Source organism: Rattus norvegicus, chromosome 1 (genome assembly GCF_021556685.1).
Source record: "Rattus norvegicus strain SHRSP/BbbUtx chromosome 1, alternate assembly SHRSP_T2T, whole genome shotgun sequence".
In the NCBI taxonomy this organism is placed as follows: Eukaryota; Metazoa; Chordata; class Mammalia; order Rodentia; family Muridae; genus Rattus; species Rattus norvegicus.
Genome location: NC_141534.1, coordinates 16,853,764 through 16,861,915, shown reverse-complemented (window position 1 = coordinate 16,861,915; position 8,152 = coordinate 16,853,764). Strand labels below are relative to the sequence as shown.

General features: G+C 41.8%; 1 long non-coding RNA gene across 3 annotated transcripts in view; it reads left to right on the top strand.

Moving 5' to 3' along the window:
- The first annotated feature begins 2,572 nt into the window (after nucleotides 1–2,572).
- LOC120098802 (uncharacterized) overlaps nucleotides 2,573–8,152 on the top strand; it is a 77,808-nt gene continuing 72,228 nt past the window's right edge. For all 3 annotated transcript variants that reach the window (XR_015649109.1, XR_015649115.1, XR_015649110.1), the window contains exon 1: nucleotides 2,573–2,810. This is a non-coding gene — a long non-coding RNA (uncharacterized LOC120098802). The remainder of the gene's footprint in view (nucleotides 2,811–8,152) is intronic.

Below are 8,152 nucleotides of genomic sequence, written 5' to 3'. Positions count from 1 at the left end.
GACTCCACTGGCTCATATAATCTGGGTAGACATGGCCTGGCTTGGTCAGGTCTTTGTCTTTCAACTTGGCATTTGGTTTTGATATAATTTCCATGTAAACCAACCTTTCATGTAGTGAAATGTAACAACTGGCCTGCATAGACTTTGTAGAATGAAAATATATCTACATTGTCAGTGCTGTAATCCATCAAGGGTTAAAGGATGTTAGCTGGTTATTCAAGGTCACAGGTCCATCCTTAAGCAGATAAGGGGAGTCTTTGATTTGAAGCTGTATAGAATTATGTGGATGGACTATGGAGTTTTTTTTGACGGGATTCAGGATTATTATAAAGGAAAAAAGTTGCCCTGAATTCTTCGATTCCAGGTATGAAGAGATGAAGACGGAGTTAGTTAGTCCTTGTCATTTTCAAGTTTTTCTTCTTTAAACAAGGTCTAACTCTGTCTCTTTGGCTGGAACTTATGATGTAGTCCAGACTGTCCTTGAACTCACAAAGACCTGCCAGCTTCTGCCTCCTGAGTGCTTGAATTAAAGGCATGAATCACCATGCTCGTCCTATTTTCAACTTTTAAATATTACCAGGAGTTAATTTGCTAGAATAGATCATTGTTTTGAAGGGAACTAATAAATGGATTCCAAACTCTAGTCAAGATGCAAAGTTCAGAAACCTCATTCTGCACCTTAACCTGTCCACTACTCAGTGCACCTTCTTCTTTGTCTCCACCCTTTGGGATCTGACCTTCTCTCCCACTTTCTCCTCTAAGGCAACGATCAGGAAACAGTGGGGCAGAATCTTTCTCAACCTAATTTTTTTCTTCATACTACACATGCTATCACTCTGTCAAATATCTTCATAACCAAACAAGCCCGAAATATGTTCATCCTCCAAATATTTATTGATATCCATTTGTCTAAATCAACGGTTCTCAACCTTTGGATTGCTTATCAGATATTTATACTATGATGTTTAAGTATCAAAATCAAAGTTAGGTAGTAGCAATGAAATAATTTCATGGTTGGGGGTTACCACAACATGGGGAACCATATTAAAGGGTTTCAGCGTTAGGACGGCTGAGAACTTCTGGTCTAGATAATAAGAATACACAGAGAATAAAGTCCTTCATACAGTTAGGGTCCTAGTGCTGGAGACCACTAACTAACTAACTAATTAACTAAGTAACTAACTATGTGTGATGTCATATGGCAGCACAAGGGTGGAGAGAAAGGACCGTGAAACTGAGTGGACATGTGTTAGCATGCACATGTGTATGCATGGCCACATATGTGTGACTGAAGGCCAAAAGACAATGTCATCTCTCTTCCTTGATTACTCTCTGTGGTTTTTGAAGATAAGGGCCTTTGGTGAACCTGCGGTTCTCTGATGTGCACTGCCCAACCTGCTGAATCCCAAAGAACCTCCTGTGTTCACTGGCCATCACCACTAGAAATATAAAAGTACAGTACGATACCCATATTTTGACACTGGAGGTGGAGGTCTAATTCCAAGGCTTTATACTTTATGGGAGTCATTTTACTGACAGCATTCCCCAACAGTTAGCTTTTGAGGTAGAGTGATTAGGCATGGTGCCTTTTAGTGAGGGATCTCAGAGAATGGAGGGAACAAGGCAGGAGAGTGTTAATGAGAAGGGTACCCAAGAGAAAATAACAAAGACCCTGAACTGTAGTCGATCTTAGCATGATCCCAGAAGACAGTGGGGAGGCTACAGAAGTAGAAATTATTTTGGGGTGTGGATTGGGGGCAGCAGAGGAGAGTATCAGAGAGGTAGATATAAACAATTTATTCAATAAGGGAAATAGGAAGTGTCCAATTATGCATTACTGATTTCTGAAGGACACACAAACAGAAGTTTTATTTCATAGTGTCAACCTTGAGTAGGTGAAAATGGTGCCCTGTCATATTTGTACCATCTACAAAGGATTGCTCAAGTGTACAGGCCCAAGTTATTCGTTTCTTTATCCAATATTATTAGGCAGTCACGTTACTTAGAGTCGGGGCTATCTTTTAGAGCTATGAAAAAGGAAAAGCTGTCTAGTTTCCTGTGCCTCAAGGCTGGCTGTGAGAAAATCAGACAGAGCAGGGAGTGGGTGTTACAGGGTGGAGGTGGGGGTTTATTGGGTGCTAGGGGTGAGGTGATAAGTTGACAACGTCATTTTCCCCCAAAGTTGGTTTTCAAGCCCTAGAGCAAAGCTTGCCAACCACTGGCCTGTCGCTACAAGTTTTTAAATTAATTGTTTTGCCAGCGATCGAGCCTGCATGTAAAGCATCCACCTTTTTGTTTCAGAAGAGTTTAAACACGTTTAATTTCCATGTTACAGCCATTACCAACGCTCCCGGTCATACATTCTGGGCAGCAATTAATGTTTTAAGTTTGAAACAGGGCCAAGAAAACGTGACTCAAAAGGGGAAGCAGAGGTGACAAGGTACAGAAAAACACAAGTGGTGGGCAACACCCGTTGTGACCCTTCCTGGGGTTAACCTGACAGAGGTTCGGCAAAACGGAAACCAATTAGAAAAGCAAACCGCATTCCGTTCTCCCCTGTGCACATCAGGATGAAATAAGGCTCATGTGATATGCAGAGAGCATTTCTTGTGTTGGCTTCCTCTGTGCTGAAATGAGGAAGGCTGAGTGAGACGACTGCATAATGAGCTGTGGGATCAGAGGGGATGCAGGGCTGCGCTGGGGTCTCTGAGTCCACACAACTGTCGACAGCTGGTACCCTCCCTGCCCAAGCTCTTTCGTGTGTTCGGCCCTCAGAACAAGAGTGGAAACCTGTGCAGATGCTCTTTACGGTACCCACTCCCTTCCCTTCCTTCTTCTTCAACCTTGTTTACATTCCTCCTCACGCAGTCTGTGCAGGTAGTGAGAGCTGGTTATGTGGCACAATTCCAGAGTGCCATGTTGCCTTTCAAGGGCAGGAAAAGGCTGTATGTTAAGCCACGAAGTCACTCCCTTGCTAGCGCCGTCCAAGCTGATGAGGAGGGTTGTAAATCTCAATCGATGAGATGTGGACGACAAGAATCCCATGGGAGCTGTCAACGGTGATCAGTGGGTGGCAACGGATTTTTTCACTTGTATTAAAAAAAACCAGGATATTAAATATGTAAGAGTTTTGATAGCAATTTTCTTATTAATTTTCTTTCAAGTTGGCACATTACTGGCTTTAACTAACAGAAGCTGGGCAAATCTTTGTGCGATATGCATGATCGATAGATTGCTGTTTGATATATGGATTACAATAAGTGCTAAACGTTAGATTACAGATATGAACAGTAAAGGGGTCACGGCTACCTTGACCCGGTTGTTATCCTAGAGCAGAGATGATCAAGGTTAGAAAATCCTATGCATTCTGATGTGATTCAGTTCTGGTCACATCCCTGTGTCAGGCTAGTGTTGGCCCACATGGTCATCAATTCCTGAAGTGGTCCTTTCCTTTTAGCTTTCAGAACAGTGTTCTCAACGTGTAAATGACATCTTTGATGGTTGAAGGACCCTTTCGCAGGGGTCACCTATGACCATGGAAGACACGGATAGTCACAGGATGATTTGTAACAGTAATAAGTTATAAAGTAGCAGTGAAAACAATTCTACGGTTGGGGTCATCTCCACAACATGAGGAGAAACTGTATTCAAGGGGGGCAGCATTAGGAAGGTTGAGAACCGCTGTTTTAGAAGCTGAGCTTTGTATGCATTTGAGTTAAAATCTTGTCAGAACATAAAGGGTTTTAAAACTCAACTCTTTTGAGTCTTTGAACTTTCCTTCAGGGCAGAAAGTCATTTAGCTTTAGAAAATTTCCTGTTTTGTGACTAAAGTCTAATTCTTAAAGGACTCCTAGGTAAGAATTCATTAGACATACCTGGTCAGAAAATGGGAGAAGAAGAATTAATATCCTTGTCAAATCTCCACAGTGTGGTGGCCTAGAAATAAGACAAAAACATTTTTACTAGACACATTTTCTATGTACATTCATTAAAAAGTGTATTTTTCTTACAGATCAGAATTGATATTAGTGTTTTATTAAAGTAATTTTTAATAAAGACAACTACAGTGACTGAAAATTGAAATTCAACTCATACTATATTACTAAATGGAAAGTCTTTTCCTGAGAGCTACAGCTATATTAACTTTAGATGTGAAATTGGAAATTCCTTTGACTTTGAATTGCACATCAGTACCAAAGTCTAAGCAGAGGTACAAGATTTAATTTCAGCTTTAATTTAATTCCCCCTTTCTTTCCGAATCTGTCTTCTATGTGATTCTGCGAAATGTTAAAAGGCAATGAGCTTAGCATGCAAATATACAAGGAGCTACTGTGTATCATCTATGTGAACACATTCTTTGTTTCCAGTAAATTGAGTTGAAACAAAAGGGAAGCAATCACTGTCAGAAAGGCTTCAGGGACCCTGGGACCATGGAGGCTCTTGCTCTTCTTGCTTGCTCACCAGAGCTAGTTGCTAAGACCCTATTGGTGCAAACACCACAGCCTTGGTTGCAAGATATAGAGAAATGAAGCTGGAAGTGAGCTTACTGGAAGCCTCGGTGTTAGCTGCTTTTCACGGTGCTGGGAGTTGCTATGTAGGGCTAGCACTGTAGTGGCGTGAAACGTTTTGGGGGCAACTCACTCTCTCTGATTAGTTTTCTGACTTGCTGCCTGTGGGGCTGTTCAAGCCTGGTAATCTAAACCCGGTCAAAGAGTCATGGTTGAGAAGGTCTGCATCTTAGGAAAGAGCTTACTACTGCTGTTGAGTTCAATTGATATGGCACAAATCTAGCTTCTGAATATCTGTTTTCATATACATCTCTCTAATATATGTCAAAGAAATGACTGGAATTAAGTAAACTCGATGAGGTCACGCGATATAAAATGCATGTGGAAAATCGATAGCATTGCTGTACACCAATTAAATGTATGTGGAAAAGAAATCAAGAAAGCAACAATCCTGGGGCTGGTAAAAGGGCTCAGTGTGTAAAAGCACCTTCTTCACATTCCTGAGGAACAGAGTTGGACCCCTAGAGCCCAGAAAAAAGTAGAAAGAGAAAATGGCCATTCAAATGTTGTCCTCTGAGCTCCACATAAGCTCTGTGGCATATGTACACACACATATTCTCTCTCTCTCTCTCTCCCTCTCTCTCTCTCTCTCTCTCTCTCACACACACACACACACACATGCACACACACACATACACACATACGCACACATACACACATACGCACACATACACACAAACATACATACACACTCACACACACATACACATACACACATACACACACACTGAACAATAATAAACAAGACAAAGCAGAAAGCAATATCACATTAAATAGCTATGGAAAATAGTAATATATCAATAAAAAACATCAGCCAGAGAGGAAAAAGATCTCTACAAGAGGAAGAGGACCTTTAAAATATTAATGAAATAATTTGAAGATGTCCAAAATAGACACACATTCTGTGTTCAGAGGTTAGAAGAATGAACATGAACTTGTTCAGACTTTCCAAAACTATTGCATTGCAATCATGATCAAATTACCAATGATGTTTGCACAAGTTATGGTGGCTTGGATGAGAACAGTACCATGTATTTGAATGCTTGGCCTCCAGTTGGTAGAGATGTTTGAAAAGGGAATGAAGACCCTGCAGAGTTCCCTATTTCATGCACTAAAAACCAAAAAGTGAAACCGGGGGAAATCTTCCCAATATATGCACAAGCAAGTCCTGTAAAGGACTCTGATCACTCAGAAAAAAAAGCAAGAGTTGAAAATGTGATTGCATAAAATTGCATAAAATCTAAGCGTTACTATGCAGCAAAGTAAATAATTCACAGTGCAAAGGAACGATGATAGAATGAAAGAGAAATCTTTTCCAACTGTACATCTGAAATAATCTATTAGGAGCTAATAACCTATTAGGAGTTCAAAAAATTAAACACTAAAATCCTCTAACTATCCATATGCAACATATAGGCAAATGGATTGGATAGGAAGTTCTCTAGAGAGGACACACAAGAGACTGGACAGATGGCTCAGTGTGAAAATACTCTTTCTCAATCATGAGGACCTAGGTCAGCTCTCAGCACCCACAAAAAACCAACCAGCCAACCAACCAACCAGCCAACCAACCATCATGAAAACCAACCAACTAACCAACCAACCAACCAACTAACCAACCAACCATCCATCCAACCAACCAACCGTCCAACCAACCAACCAACCAACCAACCATCCAACCAAGCATCCAACCAACCAACCAATCAACCAACTAACTAACCAACCATCCATCCAACCAACCAACCAACTAACCAACCAACCATCCAACCAACCAACCAACCAACCATCCAACCAGCCAACCAACTAACCAACCAACCATCCAACCAAGCATCCAACCAACCAACCAATCAACAAACCAACTAACTAACCAACCATCCAACCAACCAACCAACCAACCAACCAACCAACCAAAATACTTGTGTTTGAGTGAATGGCTGCACATGTGTTCATACCTCACATGTGCTGTGGCGAAGCAGGGACAGGAGGATCTCTGAGGCTTGCTGGCCGCCAGCCTCTCTCCAGTTCCAACAAGAGCCCCTGCTTAAAGAGAAATATGGCAGAAAATGGTTGACAAACCAGGTCACCCAGTCTCCTACCCAGCATTTACACCTGACCCCTTTCCCCAACCACACATTCACACAGATAAAAATAATTAAAAAATAAAAGAAGACATGCAAATATTGATAAATAGTATGAAACATGCTCGTCATTCTCTGCCACTAGGAAATGCAAATTAAAACAGTGTTGACATTCCATTCCATCCCTACTAGAATGGCTTTCACCAAGGAAACAAGTGAGTAGTGAGGATACAGACAAGGATGCAGGAGAGAAGTAACTGCTCGCATACTGCTGATGAGTCTACAAACTCGAGTAGCCATTATAGAAACGAATACACAATATCCTTAAGAAAATAGAGGTACTGTGTCATCTACACCACACCCGCTGTGCACCTGGAGAAGAGTAAGTTGAAACATGCAGAGTATCAGGACACCCATAGTCCCCGAAACTCTATTCACAATAGCAAGATACAGAATCAGCCTCATTGTCTATCAGCTGATGAATGGATATAGACCACATGGTTTATATAGGCAGTGGTATTTCATTCACCTGTAAAAATGAATGAATTCCCCAATCACAGAAGGATTGGTGGGAGCGGGGATCATCCCATTAAGCAATAAGCCAGACTCAGAAAGGCATCGTCGCACACTTTCATTCACCCAGAATCTTTATTTAACACACACACACACACACACACACACTTTACTGTGAGGGTCTCCATTTGTTCAAAGAGAAGCTTCTTTGATGAGGGGTGGTAACTTCATTTATCTGTGGGTATAGGGATAAGATTTAGAATGTAGTAAGGAATTATGCTGGTCTCGCAAAGTGGTGGCAGTAGATTATTTTCTAAGGCCCATGACCTCACTAACTCTGGGAAGCTGACTAGGTCTCTAGTTCCTTCCTGTTGTGTTGGCCTTACATCTGATTAGACAGCTGCTGGTTGCCACCAGCTTGTGGGGGTCACTATTACACCTTCATGCACTTGCTGCCCTCATTGGAATTGTTGCGGCTTACAGGTGCCGTTGATGAGTAGGACTGTCTAGCCGCTTCCCTCCCTGGGCAGTGTGTACAGTACTTTCTGGAGTCATGAAATACGGACCGTAGAAAACAGGCTTTCAGGTCAGATCCAGCTTGAATCATCTATGCAATGTGTCCTGAGTGTGTGGTGTCTTCATCAAGGCCACCATCCACCCTGAGAGGCAACCAGGGGTTGTGTTGGTAATCTATATTGTTTTGGAAGTCAAGTGGACTGCCCTGACTAACCCTTTGAAAGGAGGTTTCTCATGTCTGGTACTAGAGGTTTGTTAGTCTAAACTACAACTGGGCACAATGCAGAGATCAATGGGTCATGGCAAGGCTAGACCCAGTGGATACATAAATACATCATTGCTCCTGCATCTACAGCTCAGGACACATCATGGAAGGGGTGGGGGTGGGGGTGAGTGTAAGAACAAAGTACCAGGAAATCTGTGGTAACACAATCTCCCTTAGAAATGACTGCAAAAACAACACTGGAAAAAATAGCA